Source organism: Uranotaenia lowii, chromosome 2 (assembly GCF_029784155.1).
Source record: "Uranotaenia lowii strain MFRU-FL chromosome 2, ASM2978415v1, whole genome shotgun sequence".
NCBI classification, from domain to species: Eukaryota; Metazoa; Arthropoda; class Insecta; order Diptera; family Culicidae; genus Uranotaenia; species Uranotaenia lowii.
This window is the reverse complement of record NC_073692.1, coordinates 430,820,446-430,836,134: the sequence shown is the minus strand read 5'-3', so window position 1 is coordinate 430,836,134 and position 15,689 is coordinate 430,820,446. Positions and strand designations below refer to the sequence as shown.

Below are 15,689 nucleotides of genomic sequence, written 5' to 3'. Positions count from 1 at the left end.
CATGCAGTCCATGTTAGGTTTAAAAACCGATTGCTGAAAATGTATTTAGATCATCGGAGAGACGGAGACGGATTTTTCATACATTTTACGGATGAAATTTAACCATTTTTCAACTATTTCTATAGAACTTCTAAAATGCCTGAAATTGAATCGTACACTACGGTTGAAAAACAACAATTATGGCAGTTCTATCAAAAATCTCAAAAAAAGGGTTCAAGAAAAGTCATTAATGGTTGAAAAAATATGAGCGTGTAAATTAAACAAACTGTATGCAAGTGATTTGACATCTACCGAAAAAGTCGATGCATCGCCCAAAAAAATCAGTAACTGTTTACGAACACGCCGTTAGGCAGTGTACCCTTCCTTTAATGAGTTCAAAGTTATAGTTACTGTTAAGAATTCTACTTTGAATGAAAATGGTAGCCCTAGCACATTTGCGTATACGCAGTATATACACTGAGCCGAAATAAAAACGTTAAATTCACCTAGATTTTCACGTAGGCGCTCTCTACGTGAATTTTTGCTCGACTTACGTGTTACGTGAATCACTTAGAAGCTAATACAAATTCACTTGATCCGTACGTGAAATTCATATGGCTGATCGCTGTCAAAACGAAGACACATTCGATTTACGTGAAAATCGAGTGATCCGCCAAGTACAAAGGGATTTGGTGCATTCTATGTGACGTTCACGTAGCTCTGGATAACTTATTCACATAAAATCTATGTCTACACTACTCAAGATGGCGCGGATCCAACAGTTGGTGCTATCAGAAAGACAAATTCCAGGTGATGGAGAAGCTGATTTTTCGTAAGTAGTTAAAATTAAGTTGTGAATTCGTTATTTATATTTTTTGTTATTTTTCAGAATTTGGAATTGGGGCAGCTAGGACGACCAGGCAATTATTATGGAGGCAACCCAAATGCCGTCTTCGATGCGATATATGTTAGGTATGTAAAAAAAGTGTACAAAGTTCAATTAAAAATAAAAAGTGCATCATGTTTTAGAAAAATTAAATGTCCTGCAAAATCAACACTTTTTTTGTTTATAAGATCCGAAAAAAAACCAACTACGTTTATATTTCAATACAAGCTACGTGAATCGCATGTAGCAGAACGCATCCCTTTTCACATTCGACCTACGTTATTTTTACATACAACTCATATGAAAATTACGTGAATTCCGCTTGCTGCGCCAGCTCCGTTTGCTACCTGAAATTCACGTAGGTTTCACGTGATTTTCATGGTGGCAAAAATCCATGTACATTTTCACGTAGCGTTCATGTGAAGAATTTTTTCGGTGTACTGTAAAACGGGTACATGTTCATTTTATAAATTTGTTTTTGACTTTTTTTCCTGCCCTGTCGTGTCGATGGAATGAAATTAATCAGAATTAAATTTCACTTTACTTTCGACAGAATCCTTGCTTCCAAAATGTGATGGTCGGTTTGTCTCTACAGATTTCCATCAGTTAGAAAACGTGAAAAACACATTTAATCAAATCAATAACTTAACAGTCTACTTACCAGCCAAGTAGAATGGGTACACTTAACAGTTTTAGATAACTTTACACTTTTAAAAGGGAAATTAGCCGAAATCTTTAAAATTTTTATCCGCAGTTTTAAAAATCTTATTTTGGCGATCCAACAAAATACCAACTGATTTTTTTTAGTGTTAACCGTGCTCGGTAGAGCTGGGCGACCAAGAACCGACTGCATGAAATTTGAATAACAGTTACTGATTCTTAAATCAGATTCATAAATTCATTGTTATAATTTAAAATCTGATTTCAATCAAATGGTACTCAGGGATGAATGACTTTTAGAAGTTGAAATCCATCCAAATAAAATAAATCAAATGTAGAGTTATTTTTGATTATGTCGTATGAACCGATATAAACAAAATTGAGTTAATGGCTACAAACGATTCACAAACATATATTCTATGTTGGGTACAAATTTGGTTTCATTCCATGAATGAATAAATTTTACAAAAAAAATTGGTTCAATATAAAATTTACTTAAATCAAGGAACATGGATTTTCTGTCAATGTACACGAGGTTCTTGAATCAAAGATGTATTTTTTTATCTCAATGGCACTACTTTTCACGTCGTGTGCATGTTTACTCGAAAAACTAAATTTATGCCTGAATCGAGTGCACTAGCTTAAATATTTCTCATCTATTTCCGTTTCGCATACCGCTTTTTAAAGACAACTCTTAGTGATATTCAAAATATAATAAAAAACGGATTACAAAACTTCAACAGCGATTTTCTCGAAACATGTCAGGTGGCTCATACGACCTAATCAAAACAAACTCTAGAAATGGTGATTCTAAACCTGCCCGCTTAACAAAATAAATGCTTGGAATGCTTGAAAGAATGCTTGGATTTCAAGCATTCTTCAAGCATTCCTCCCATTGAATTCAAGCATTAAATGGCCCAACCGATTCTACTTGAAATGGTTTTCCCGGTTCATAATGACAGCCCTGGTTGATATCTGTCATGGTTTGATAGTATTGGTGAGATGGGTATGTGCTTTTGTGTGGGTGAGTTCACAAATTTTAGTGCGTATGTGTGCGTGTGAATCCTGCATTCAATGGATGTTTTCAGAATGGAATGAAAAAATTGAATTGGTTAAAAATATTTTTGAAATTTTATTCAACGTTCCTTCAACCTAAATATCGAAAACATAATAAAACACCCAAATTTGGATCCAGTCGGGTCACTTCCTAAAATTTTTCAGCGATTCATCACGATTGCGCAGTTGTTGGAGCGTACATGCACTAGATGCCAGTTATGAATTCAGTAGTCTCGGCAATAGTCTTTCTGTAAAAAAAATAGATTATACACAATCAGATTCCTAAGTGTAGAGAATATTGATAGTAAGACAGTTATGATGATAATACTGATTATGTACTTATGAAAAAGAACCGATTTAACAAAAATGATAATTAATCATAAATCCAGCAAAAAAAAAAACTCGAATCTAAAAAGTGTGACTGGCAACTATGACGTTGAACGAGAGAAATGAATGTCGAGAGTAAAAGAGAACCTGAGTAAAAAGAACGCTACAGTTGAGATGAATGTGTGTTTGTGATAGGGAATTTCTTGGAGAGTAAATGCTTTGAGATCGGTCTAGATAAAAAGTCAAAGTCAGTTAGTAAAGGATTGTTAAGAAGCGCAGATCATTTGTCTCGTCAGTAGTGATTAAATGAGATAAAAAGGAAAGAACAGTCGAGTCTATAGATTTGAAAAGTGCGGTTTTTGAATATAATGTGCATCAGTCACGACAATGGCGTAGTTGGTAGGCGCGTAAGTATGTTTATCTCAGAAGCGTTATTTGAAGGAAATTAATAAAATAAAGTGAAGTTTGACTTGTTTGTGAAGTGTTTTGGAAGCTTCAAGATGGCGCCGAAATTATTATTCTTGCTGTTGTAAGAAGATGGTTCAGTAATCGGTGGTGAGTTATTTTTTGTAAGATTTGATGTTTTAATTAAAATGTGAGATTTTTGTGTGCACGAATGCGTGATTTATATTGTGAAGTAAATTTTTAAAATTGGTGCATCAGAATAATACCGTTGGAGTACTGATTGTCCGGAAGTTCCCCACTAGGGGGAATGACAGTCCCTAGTGGGTATAGTAAATTAAAAATAAAAGTAGAATAGTCCATTTGGGGTGATGAAAGTCCCCAATGGTCCCACTAGGGTGAATGACAGTCCCTAGTGGGTGAAATTTATTAAAAATTAAGTAAAATAGTCCATTTGGGGTGATGAAAGTCCCCAATGGTCCCACTAGGGTGAATGACAGTCCCTAGTGGGTGTAGTAATTTGAAAATAAAAGTAAAATAGTCCATTTGGGGTGATGAAAGTCCCCAATGGTCCCACTAGGGTGAATGACAGTCCCTAGTGGGTGAAATTTATTAAAAATTAAGTAAAATAGTCCATTTGGGGTGATAAAAGTCCCCAATGGTCCCACTAGGGTGAATGACAGTCCCTAGTGGGTGTAGTAATTTGAAAATAAAAGTAAAATAGTACATTTGGGGTAGTAAAAGTCCTCAATGGTCCCACTAGGGTGAATGACAGTCCCTAGTGGGTGAAATTTATTAAAAATTAAGTAAAATAGTCCATTTGGGGTGATGAAAGTCCCCCAACGAGTGACGAATAAACAGTAAATAGTAGAATGTTCACAGTAAAAAGTAGAGATAAAAAAAAATCAGTATAAAGTAAAATTTTGAAAAGTGAAGAGTAAGGCATAAGAAAAAAAGTCAAGAGTAAAGAGTAGAAAGCAAAAATAAAAGAGTTAAGTGTAGAGCGTTGGAACTAATGAATAAGGATTGAATAGTACAGAATAAGTGGTAAACAAAGTCAAAAGTAAAGAGTAAGAGAGAAGAGAGAGAAGAAAAAAAAGAGTATTGAGTGAATAATGAAAAGAAAAATAAAAGAATAAAGAGTAAAAAAATACTTAAAGAGTTGATAGTTACGATGTAAGTGTAACGAGTTTATAATTAAGAGTAAAATGTATAGAGTAAAATGTAAAGACTGAAAATTAAACATAAAAAATTGACGAATTGGTAATAAAGAGTAAAGAGTTAAAAAAAAATGTAAAGAGTGAACAGTAAACACTGAAAAGTAGAGTGTAGAAAGTGAAGAATAAACAATTATAGAAGAATAGTTGATGAGTGAAGAGATGAACAATTAACAGAAAAAAAAAATTCAAAGCGAAAATAAAGAGTAAAGAATGGAGGGTAAGAGGCAAAAAGAAAATAGTAGTGAGTAATGAATTAAAAGTTATGCGAAAAGAATGAAAGTAAAGCTTGATAATTTGAAAATAAATATTTTAGCTTAGATAGAAAAAGGTGATAAGTTAAAAGTATAAAGTGAAATTTTAAGAGTAAAAAGTAATAATTAAGGACTTGAAAGCATAAAGAGTTGAGCCTACAAAGAAAATAGTAATGGATGAAAAGTAAATAGTTGAATAGTAAGCAGTAATAAGTAGAAAGTAGTAAGTGACGGGTGAAGAATATTGAGTAAATATCTAAGAGTAAAGAATAAAGAGTAAATATTCAAGAGAAAGAAGAAAAAAAAAATCATAAAAAGTTGAAGCTGAAGAGTAAAGGGTAAAGTATAAATAGTAAAATTAACCAGTTAAGAGTAAATATAAAAGATTCGAGAGTATATGAAAGTGTTAAATTTCCAGAGTTTAAGGCAAAAAAAAAAGTTGAAAGCAAAGAATGAAGAGTAAAGAGAAGAGTGTAAAGGGTAAAATGTAAAGAGTAATATATAAAAAAAGAGTAAAGTCTAAAGAAAAGAGTAAACAATGAATAATAAAGAGTTAATCTGCAAGAGTCAATAATAAAGAGTTGCAAATAAGAATAAAGAAATAAGAATAAAGAGTTAGGAGTTCAGAGTAAAAAGCAGAGAATAGAAATGGAAGAGTTAATGATATTAATAAAAATGAAAGAGCAAAGAATAAATATTAAGGAGTTAAGAGTAGAGAGTGGAAAGTATTATGAAAAGAGTATGGATTAAAGAGTGAAGATTAGATTATAAATGGAGCAAAGACCATGTTTGATATAAATTAAGTAATAAGGTTTAGAAAAATTAGTAAAAGAAATAAAAATATAAAGAATCAAGAGCAAGTTCGATGATAAAATCAAATAAAGAATTAAGCGGAAGTGTCAATAGTGGAGAGAAAAAATGTAAAGACACAAAAATCAAGGCAAGGAGTAAAGAGTGACGAATAAACAGTAAATAATAGAAAGTTAACAGTAAAAAGTAGAGAGTAAAAAAAAAATCAGTATAAAGTAAAATTTTGAAAAGCACAAAAAAAAGTCAAGAGTAAAGAGAAGAATGCAAAAAAAAAAGTTAAGTGTAGAGCGTTGAGATTAATGAATAAGGATTGAAGAGTAAAGAATAAGTGGTAAACAATGCCAAAAGCAAAGAGTAAGAGAGAAGAAGGAGAGAAAAAAGATTATTGAGTGAATAATGAAAACAAAAGAATAGAGTAAAAAAAAATGCTTAAAGAGTTGAGAGTTAAGCTTTAAGTGTAAAGAGTTAACAATTAAGAGTAAAATGTAAAGAGTAAAATGTATAGCGTAAAATGTAAAAACTAAAAATAAAACATCAAAAAGTGACGAGTTGGAAATAAAGACTAAAGAGTAATAAATGTTAAGAGTAAACAGTAAACACTGAAAAGTAGAGTGTAGAAAGTGAAGAATAAACAATAATAGAATAATAGTTGATGAGTACAGAGATAAAAAATAAACAGAAAAAAAGTTCAAAGCGAAAATAAAGAGTAAAGAATGGAGTGTAAAAGGCAAAAAAAATAGTAGTGAGTAATGAATTAAAAGTTATGCGAAAAGACTGAAAGTAAAGCTTAATAATTTGAGAATAAAAATTGAAGCTTAAAGAGAAAACGCTGAAAAGTGAAAAGTATAAAGTAAAATTTAAAAAGTTAAAAGTAATAAATAAGCACTTGAAAGCATAAAGAGTTGAGCGTACAAAGAAAATAGTAAAGAATGAGAAGTAAATAGTTGAATAGTAAGCAGTAGTAAGTAGAGAGTAGAAAGTGACGGGTAAAGAATATTAAATAAAGATCTAAGAGTTAAGAATAAAGGGTAAATATTCAACAGAAAGAAGAAAAAATCATGGAAAGTTAAAGATAAAGAGTAAAGGGTAATGAGTAAAGAGTAAATAAATAATTGTTAAGATGGAAGAGTGAAGAGTAAAATATAAAAAAAAAATTATATGTAATGACTGAAAAGTGAACAGAGTCAAGAGTACCAAGTGAAAAATGGCAAGTAAACAGATAACAGTATTAATTAGAGTGTAGAAAATGAAGAATAAAGATTTAAGGGCGAAAGAGAAAAAATAAACAGAAAAAAGTGAAGCGTAATATAATACGGAATAAAAAGAAATGAATGGAGAGTTCGAGGCAAAGAGAGATGGGTAATGAGTTGTAGGAATAAAGAGAAAAGATTCACGAGTTTACAGTAAAAGAATAAAGAGTAAGAAAAAAGAGAGGAAAATATAATAAAGAGTAAAAGTAAAAAGGACAGAGATAAGAGCAGTGAGTGTAATGAGTGGGTATAATAGGTGAATAATGAGTAAAGAGTAAAGAGAAAAAGGTTAAGCTTGTAGTAAAAATTTTACTTTGAAAAGAAAAGAGTAAAAAGTTAATCGTAAAGAGTGAAATTTAAACAGAAAAAAGTAATATGTAAAAACTAAAAAGTAAACAGTTCAGAGTTGAGATTGAAGAGTCATGACTCATGAGTATAAAAGATATATGAAAGAGTTAAATTTCCACAGTTTAGGGCAAAGAAAAAAAAGTTGAAAGCAAAGAATGAAGAGTAAAGATCCAAGAGTTCAGAGTAAAGAGTAGAAAGTAAAGGGTAAAATGAAAAGTGTAATAGTAAAAAAAAAGAGTAAAGTCTAAAGAAAAGAGTAAACAATGAATAATAAAGAGTTAAACTCCAAGAGTCAAGAATAAAGAGTTGAAAATAAAACATAAAGAATAAAGAGTTAGGAGTTCAGAGTAAAAAGCAGAGGGTAGAAATGGAAGAGTTAATGTTCGAAGGAAAGAGATATTAATAAAAATGAAAAAAGAGTAAAGAATAAATATTAAGGAGTTAAAAGTAGAGAGTGAAAAGTAGGATGAAAAGAGTAGTTAAGTTTTAACAGTGAAGAGTAAAGAGTCAAAAGATCAAATATTGATTAAAAATATTGAAGGGTCAAGTTTCAAAAGTAAAGAGTAGAAAGTAAAAAAGTTTCACTTAAAAAAAAGTGAAGAATAAAATGAAGTTTAGAGAGTAGAGAGTAAAGAATGAAGCGTAAAGAGTTAAGAAAAAAATATAAAGAACGAGTACTGTATTTAATTGTTGACAGTAGGAAAGGAAGGATAAAGAGTTTACAGTAAATACGGAAGAGATAAAAATAAAGAGTGAAAGAAGAAGGAAAAGAGTTAAGAGTAGTGAGAAAGACTAAAAAGTTGAAAAAAATTTGTAAAGAATTGAAAGTAAAAACTAATATAAGCAATGAGCATATAAAGAGTATTACAGCAATGAAAAATGATATTCTAGACTAAAGATTAAATGATGAAGAAGGCAAAGTAACGAATTAGTAAAAAGTGAACAGTGGAAAATTCAATGAAGAAAGATAGTAGATGAGAAGAATAAAAAGTCAACATCTAAGAGTAAAGTACAAAAGAAGTCATTGAAAAGTAAAGAACCAAAAATGTACAGTGAAGGGGTAAGAGCAATTATTGAAAAGAAGAGATTTCATAATAAAGATCATATTGTAGAGTAATGGATTAACAGTGTTAGGAGAGCAATGAAAAAGTTCAACTGTGTAAAAAAAAAAAGCTAAAAGAAAAAAATAGGGAGTAATGTATCGGTTTTATGGCATATTAAAAAAAAGTACATGAACACATGTTTTTTTCAATTTACAAACACCACATTATAGCACTTCATGGAATAGTTAACAATTTTATTTAAGGAAATGACTAGTAGGAGTACAGGTGGAGGCGAATGTAGAGAATATTGATAGTAAGACAGTTATGATGATAATACTGATTATGTACTTATGAAAAAGAACCGATTTAACAAAAATGATAATTAATCATAAATCCAGCAAAAAAAAAAACTCGAATCTAAAAAGTGTGACTGGCAACTATGACGTTGAACGAGAGAAATGAATGTCGAGAGTAAAAGAGAACCTGAGTAAAAAGAACGCTACAGTTGAGATGAATGTGTGTTTGTGATAGGGAATTTCTTGGAGAGTAAATGCTTTGAGATCGGTCTAGATAAAAAGTCAAAGTCAGTTAGTAAAGGATTGTTAAGAAGCGCAGATCATTTGTCTCGTCAGTAGTGATTAAATGAGATAAAAAGGAAAGAACAGTCGAGTCTATAGATTTGAAAAGTGCGGTTTTTGAATATAATGTGCATCAGTCACGACACTAAGTTCCACAGATTAAAATAAAAATACTTTACCTTATCAGAAACTCTCCTAATTACTCCCCCAAATACAGCAGATTGCTGCTGGTGTTTTGGCTTCGGATGACAATTTAGAAGGCCTCAGGAAACGCTACATTGTGTCCGGCAGCCGGCATCATAACTGGGGTTTTCGTTTTGAGTAGTTATTGCATTTTTTTTTGTCATGCAGCGCCATTTTCACCACACCAGAAGTCGAATTTCCGGAGACCGCTTTTTAGCGATTTGAAGCCGCTCGTTCTGCTGCCACTCGTTTTTATTCACGAACCTCCTGATCCTCGGTTATTTCCTGCTGAATTCAAAGGAAAATTACTAAATATAAAGGCTGAATTCAATTAAAACTTTACCAAAAGCACAATCTTCGACGCGTGATTGCCCGACCGTTGAGAAAATTAACCGACATGGTTGTCATTTTTTTCGCTTGTGTCACTTATACACACAAGCAAAAAGTCGTTGAAATGATATTTACAGATGGAAGACTTTTTGTTTTGTGTATAGTTTGCTCTGGATTCAATTCGTATGTGTGTTATCGGTACAATCAACTGACTTGACTGATGTACGTTTAGATTTGAAACCCAAATTTACGGCTTTGAACGCAACCCTACGCGCGAAATTGCTTGCTCAAGGTTTTAAAATGGCATGTGGGTGAGTTCATGATTTTCACTTTCATAAATCAAAATATTCCTTTTGTTTTTGCAATGTTGATACAAATAAAATCCAAATCAGTTGAGAAAATTTGATTTCAACATAAATTATTTTCACATTTCAGCTAAATAAGTATCAGAATTTTTTTTTGATTTTGTTGTCAATATTAATAAAATTCTGGTTATTTTATCGATTTTGGTAATTTCGTCTATTTAGTTAATTTTTTTAACTCGATAAATTTTATGATAACTGTCCATTTTATCATTTTTACCATTTTTGTATTTTCATTTATTTTTATCATTGATGTTATTTTTGTCATTTTTGTAATTTTTGTCATTTTGTGATTTTTAGAGCAAACGCACCAATACGGGAGTATACGCGGCCCGGTTTTGCTCATTTCAGCGGACCGGTTTTGGTATACACACCCTTTCGCGCACCAGGCGTTAGCATATTTATTTTTAAATTTAGCATTGCACTGAGAAAACTTTTTGCAGAACATCTTGATCAAATAATATTATACGGACCGAGTAAATTTTCTTAGACGTGAGTTTTTTCGATTAAATTTCGATTGGTGCTTTTTCGAAAAGTTAAGTCATAGCCAAGCAGCTTCGACCGACCAGCAACCGGGTCCGGTGGCGGATACAGCCGAAACTTCCGGGCAGCAGCAGCCGGAATCAAAGTCAGCAGAATCTGCGCGAAATATTCCAGGTGCTGTGGAGTTCTATCATCAAGTAGAAGGTATTCCACCGCTGGTCAGAGGCTTCGGTTTCTGTGAGTTGGACCCGTCCGGCCTGGAGCGAGATGAAGGGCCGTTTTCGTCATTGCCCCGGTTCAAGCCTATCTGATGCATCCTTGATTTGATGCACCTCATCAGGAAGCGACTAATACGTCACCGAAACCGCCACGAAAATCGTAATGGACGAGATGCTTAAAACAGGAAAATCCTAAAACGAAGAATATTCATTTTGAACAGTTTGCTGAAGCTTTCTAACTCCGATCATAATGATTTTCTAGAAAATGTACAGATTGGAAGTTTTCCAGAAAAAAACAAATATGGACAGATTGAAAACCTTCGAAATAAACTATTTATAAACCTATATATGATGAAAATCAAGTTCTTTTCACGTTTCATTAATATTCGAAACACTTTATGATACATTATTTATTACAGTTCAATAGTAGAAAACAACACTTAACAAATATTTCAAATTTAACATGTTTGCACTGTTGTTCGACACATACATCATCATCCAGTACGCCATCCTATTATGTTTTTGAGCCACTGTCTCAATCGATTAGCTGCTCACTGATTAGAAGGCCAATTTGAAGCTGACCTAGTCCTCCCAGCTAGGTTAAGTTGTTCGACTTTCCGGAAGACGTTTCCAATGCCAACAAACGATATCAAATTGTATCCCCGAAAGCATTTTGCAGACGAACCTTCAAAATACAAAAATATATACTGTATTTGTTTTCTCCACTCGTGGAGTGTTCCACCGTACCCGATAAAAACAAACACAAATCGTCGCCAGTGTATTGCTACTCCGCTCACTCACACGCTCTCTCGCAACACTGGCAAAATTATCGGTGGGCCACCGTCCGTAAGCAGCACTCCACCAGGTCAAAACCAGTGCAACACCGTCCGAATAAACAAACAGTTTGACAGCACCTAGTGGTGCACTAGGGCAACACTAGTGCTACACTCGGCATAAACAAATACACCAATAGTTGGCATGTGCTGAACCAATTTTATTTTATCATATTTACCTGATATTTTAGAAGCGCTGATTTTCATTTTTCCTATTTTTGTATGTATACTGGTTCGCTATGCGTAGAGCACACAGACCAATAAAATCACAGCTACACGACCGGAACAATGTTTATCAGAATCGGCCACCAGCGAATATTGAAATTCGAGAACGGATACTTTTTTCCTTTTAGCAATCCTTCGGGTCGGATCGGCGAAGCATGGAGCTTCGGATGAAATCACGAATGAAAATTTCTTTGTTTTTTGAACTGATTGTGGTTGATGTTGCTGTTACTTCGAAGATTGATTTGAAGTTATTGAAGGCCATGATTCTGGTTCGGAGTTCCGTTGTTGTTAACCCTGGGAGATGCACCTTGATTGGAAAAATTTCTGCTCTTCCCGTAAACGAGTCTGCCGGTTCCACCACGGCCGGTGTTCAGTGGACCAGTTCGACCCGATGCGCAAAATGGAATGTAAACAAACTCTACACGCTGAACGTCGTTTGTTTAACTCAGCATTAAACGGTAAAATTTTTTCAGTGCCTGTTTGCTCTCGCCCCTTTCTTGTGAGCAAATTTGGTGATTTTATCGGTCCCGACGGCAACGGCCCTATTTTGCTCACCCATATACCAACCCCCGGTGCGGTATAAAAGTGATCAAACTCGTGAGCATTTTCACTTTGCTCGCGATTGCTGCGGATGCCCTTAGCGTTTTTTGTAATTTGTTTGTAATTTTGGTAATTATTGTTGTTTTTGTCAGTTTTGTTACATGTATCGGGCTAACGTAATTTCAACTAAATTTACCAAAAAAAAAACATTGTGCAAAAATTCCATTCAATCGTCCAGCTCTATTGGTTTGTATCTCACGCCAGTGTAACTCAATTTTCAAACTGCTCGACTTTCCAGAACTCATTCAGTGTGTTTGGTTGCGTGCGTACGACAGAAAAAGACAAGCAATCATTTCAAGGCATGTTTTCTCATTCACTCTTCTTTTTGAGGCCCACTCCGAAATATCAAATAACTCCGAAATTTTTGTGACGTCATATGGTTCTCATGCCAGTTTTCTGTTATGGAGTTGGGGAAACTCCATCCAGCTATTTTAAGTCTGTTCAATGAAGTCTGATCGAAATATACGTCGAAACAGGTAGAAATGGATTGACAGTTGATCACATGTATTTTTCCAATTGACTGTCGTGTCCGGAGGATCCAAGTTCTATCGAGTTCAATCCAAAACATGCCGAGAAGAAGTCCACAGCACGTCCGTCTGTCTCAACTCTATTCTATCAACTCACTTTCTTACCTTCCATTCCTTTTTTCACTCGAAGAAACCGCTCTCGAATGCACCAATACATATCAAGTAGAAATGTGTGAATTCACTGGTGTTAGTAAATTCGTTATGGATTTGTCGAACCGTTTCATTTTTCTTATCAGTTCACAGACAACGGATAATCTAGTTGTGTTCGCTAAATTATATAATTTGAATCCTTTTCTTCATAATAATCAAAATTCAATTTATTCACTATTATCATCTCTCTTTGATCCTATTCTCTACATCCCTCTCCTCGCCTACTCTTCATTTCAACTTTTTTTGTGTAATTTCCTTGGTTCACAATAATCGTTTATTCCAAATATATATCATACGTCAGATACTCCTTCAAATTAGAATATTGGTCAGAAATTTTAACATTTTCAATTAGGTTCAAGTCTTTGAAATTGCCGTTTTTTTGGGCTCATATTCTCAACATTTTGTTTTGTGACATCCTCTCTCAGCCCAACAGGACTTTAATTTTTATTTTACGCATGTTTTTCATAATCCCACTAAAAACGGTTTACTTTTTTTGCTATCCACGTTTCTTTTGTTTTACCGTTTTTTTTTTATTTGCGAGATACAACTTGAACGGTATTTCTTTACCATTTTATTCTATCATGACCTTCGCAAAATCAATGAGTAATTCAATTTATACCACCTTTCTCATCATATTATCTTATTTTAATCTTATCTCTCCAGCTTCCCCGCCTAAAAAATCTCATTTTTCAGGAATTCTTCTATCATTTTCTCATCTTTTTATTATCAACCCATCTTTCTTTCTGTCATCTAAAAACCTGCACTTAATCTCATTATCAAAGATTTTTTTTTTCTTACGCGATAAGGACCATCATTACATTTTTTAGTTTCTTATATTTCATCTTTCAATCTATCCTCTTCTAATATTTCGCTCTTACAACTTTTGTTTTTTCACAAGACCTTAACTTAGTCAACAAATGATAAAATTTATGCCCCCTCATTTTCTCATCTTATTATATTTTTCTCAGATTATCTCTCCAGCTTCTGAACCTAAAACATCTCATGTTTCAGAAATTTATCTATCATCTTCTCATCTTTTAATCATCTACCTTTTCTTTCTTCACCTCATCTGATAATCTTAACTTTTTCATAATTTTTTCGCTCATCTTTTTACCTTCTTATTTCTGCTATTACAAACACTCTGCTAGTTTATTTTTAGTAATTTTTTTATCGATTTATCTTTCGCAGCTCGTTTCTCATCTCATCTCTTCTTATCTTAGCTTCACTTATTCCATTTATCTCTGAATACTCTCATTTTCTAATTTGCATCTTCCCATTTTCTTATTTTAAAATCTTGTCATCTTTTCGTCGTCTTATCACTACGCTTCTTACTAACGTGACATTCTTTTTAGTTTCTTTGTATTCATTTTTTTCAGCAGCTATTGATTCACTTGACATTTTTAGATTTGAATCAGATTTTAGTTCCAAATCTAAATCTTTATTTTTTTTTATAATTTTTTTTCCAATGACCACTCAGGGCCAGAAAAAGAGGCCACTCAGAGCCTTAAATGACCACTCGAGGTCTGTCAGTCTGCCACTCGAAGCAAGACTTTTTTATCCAATGGCCACTCAGAGCCTAAAAAAGACCTCTTCAGGTTTGTCAGTCTGCCACTCGAAGCAAGACTCTTCTTTTAACCCAACGGCCACTCAGAGCCGCGGAAAAAGGCCTGAAAAGACCACTCGAGGTCTGTCAGTCTGTCACTAGAAACAAGACTCTTTTTTTTTACACAACGGCCACTCAGAGCCTGAAAAGACCACTCGAGGTCTTTAAGTCTGCCACTCGGAGCAAGACTTCTTTTAACCCAACGGCCACTCAGAGCCGCGGAAAAAGGCCACTCAGAGCCTGAAAAGACCGCTCGAGGTCTGTCAGTCAGCCACTCGGAGCAAGACTATTTTGTTCAACCCAACGGCCACTCAGAGCCGCGGAAAAGGCCACTCAGAGCCTGAAGGGACCACTCGAGGTCTTTAAGTCTGCCACTCGGAGCAAAACTTCTTTTAACCCAACGGCCACTCAGAGCCGCGGAAAAAGGCCACTCAGAGCCTGAAAAGACCACTCGAGGTCTTCAAGTCTGCCACTCGAAGCAAGACTTCTTTTTTTCTCTAACGGCCGCTCAGAGCCTGTCAGATGCGGATGCGAAGTTCAGAATAATCAGGTACTTTAAATAGCTCCACTTCTTTTACCGAAAACTCACGTTTACAAAATCACTTTTTCACCAAACACACTAGCTCTGTTTCACACCTTTTGCCAGAAACTCACGCGAATAAACAAAATGGAGGCCGTTCGTTCCACCTTAAGCTACAGCAAAAAGTCGGCGTCATCAAACAAGCAGTCCGATCACATTCATTAAAAAAAACACTTATCCTCCGTACATTTCAGCTTCCCTTATTTGAGAGCGTTGACCGCGCCATTGTCGTGTCCGGAGGATCCAAGTTCTATCGAGTTCAATCCAAAACATGCCGAGAAGAAGTCCACAGCACGTCCGTCTGTCTCAACTCTATTCTATCAACTGACTTTCTTACCTTCCATTCCTTTTTTCACTCGAAGAAACCGCTCTCGAATGCACCAATACATATCAAGTAGAAATGTGTGAATTCACTGGTGTTAGTAAATTCGTTATGGATTTGTCGAACCGTTTCATTTTTCTTATCAGTTCACAGACAACGGATAATCTAGTTGTGTTCGCTAAATTATATAATTTGAATCCTTTTCTTCATAATAATCAAAATTCAATTTATTCACTATTATCATCTCTCTTTGATCCTATTCTCTACATTGACTTCGATCGATTTATGCCAGGTCGAAACGAATCCTTCTGCTGGGATCGGTTCTAACTAGTTTCGACCGATTACAACTGGCTTCATTGAACAATGACTTCACTGGTTTGGCTCATTGAACAACTAGCAGTTGACAGAAACCAGTAGAATCCAATTTCTACCTACGATTGAACGAAGCTATTGTGGCGCTCAT

General features: G+C 34.1%; 1 long non-coding RNA gene across 2 annotated transcripts; it reads right to left on the bottom strand.

The window, feature by feature from the left end:
* Positions 1-2,703: 2,703 nt before the first annotated feature.
* Positions 2,704-9,405, bottom strand: LOC129747254 (uncharacterized). 2 transcript variants are annotated; one of them, XR_008737474.1, is made up of 3 exons: positions 9,337-9,405; positions 8,990-9,281; positions 2,704-2,829 (listed from the first exon to the last, which is right to left on the bottom strand). It is a non-coding gene; the product is annotated as an uncharacterized LOC129747254 (long non-coding RNA). The 2 variants fall into 2 exon arrangements; XR_008737473.1 differs by having other exon boundaries at positions 8,990-9,278; positions 9,337-9,387.
* Between the last annotated feature and the right edge of the window lie 6,284 nt (positions 9,406-15,689).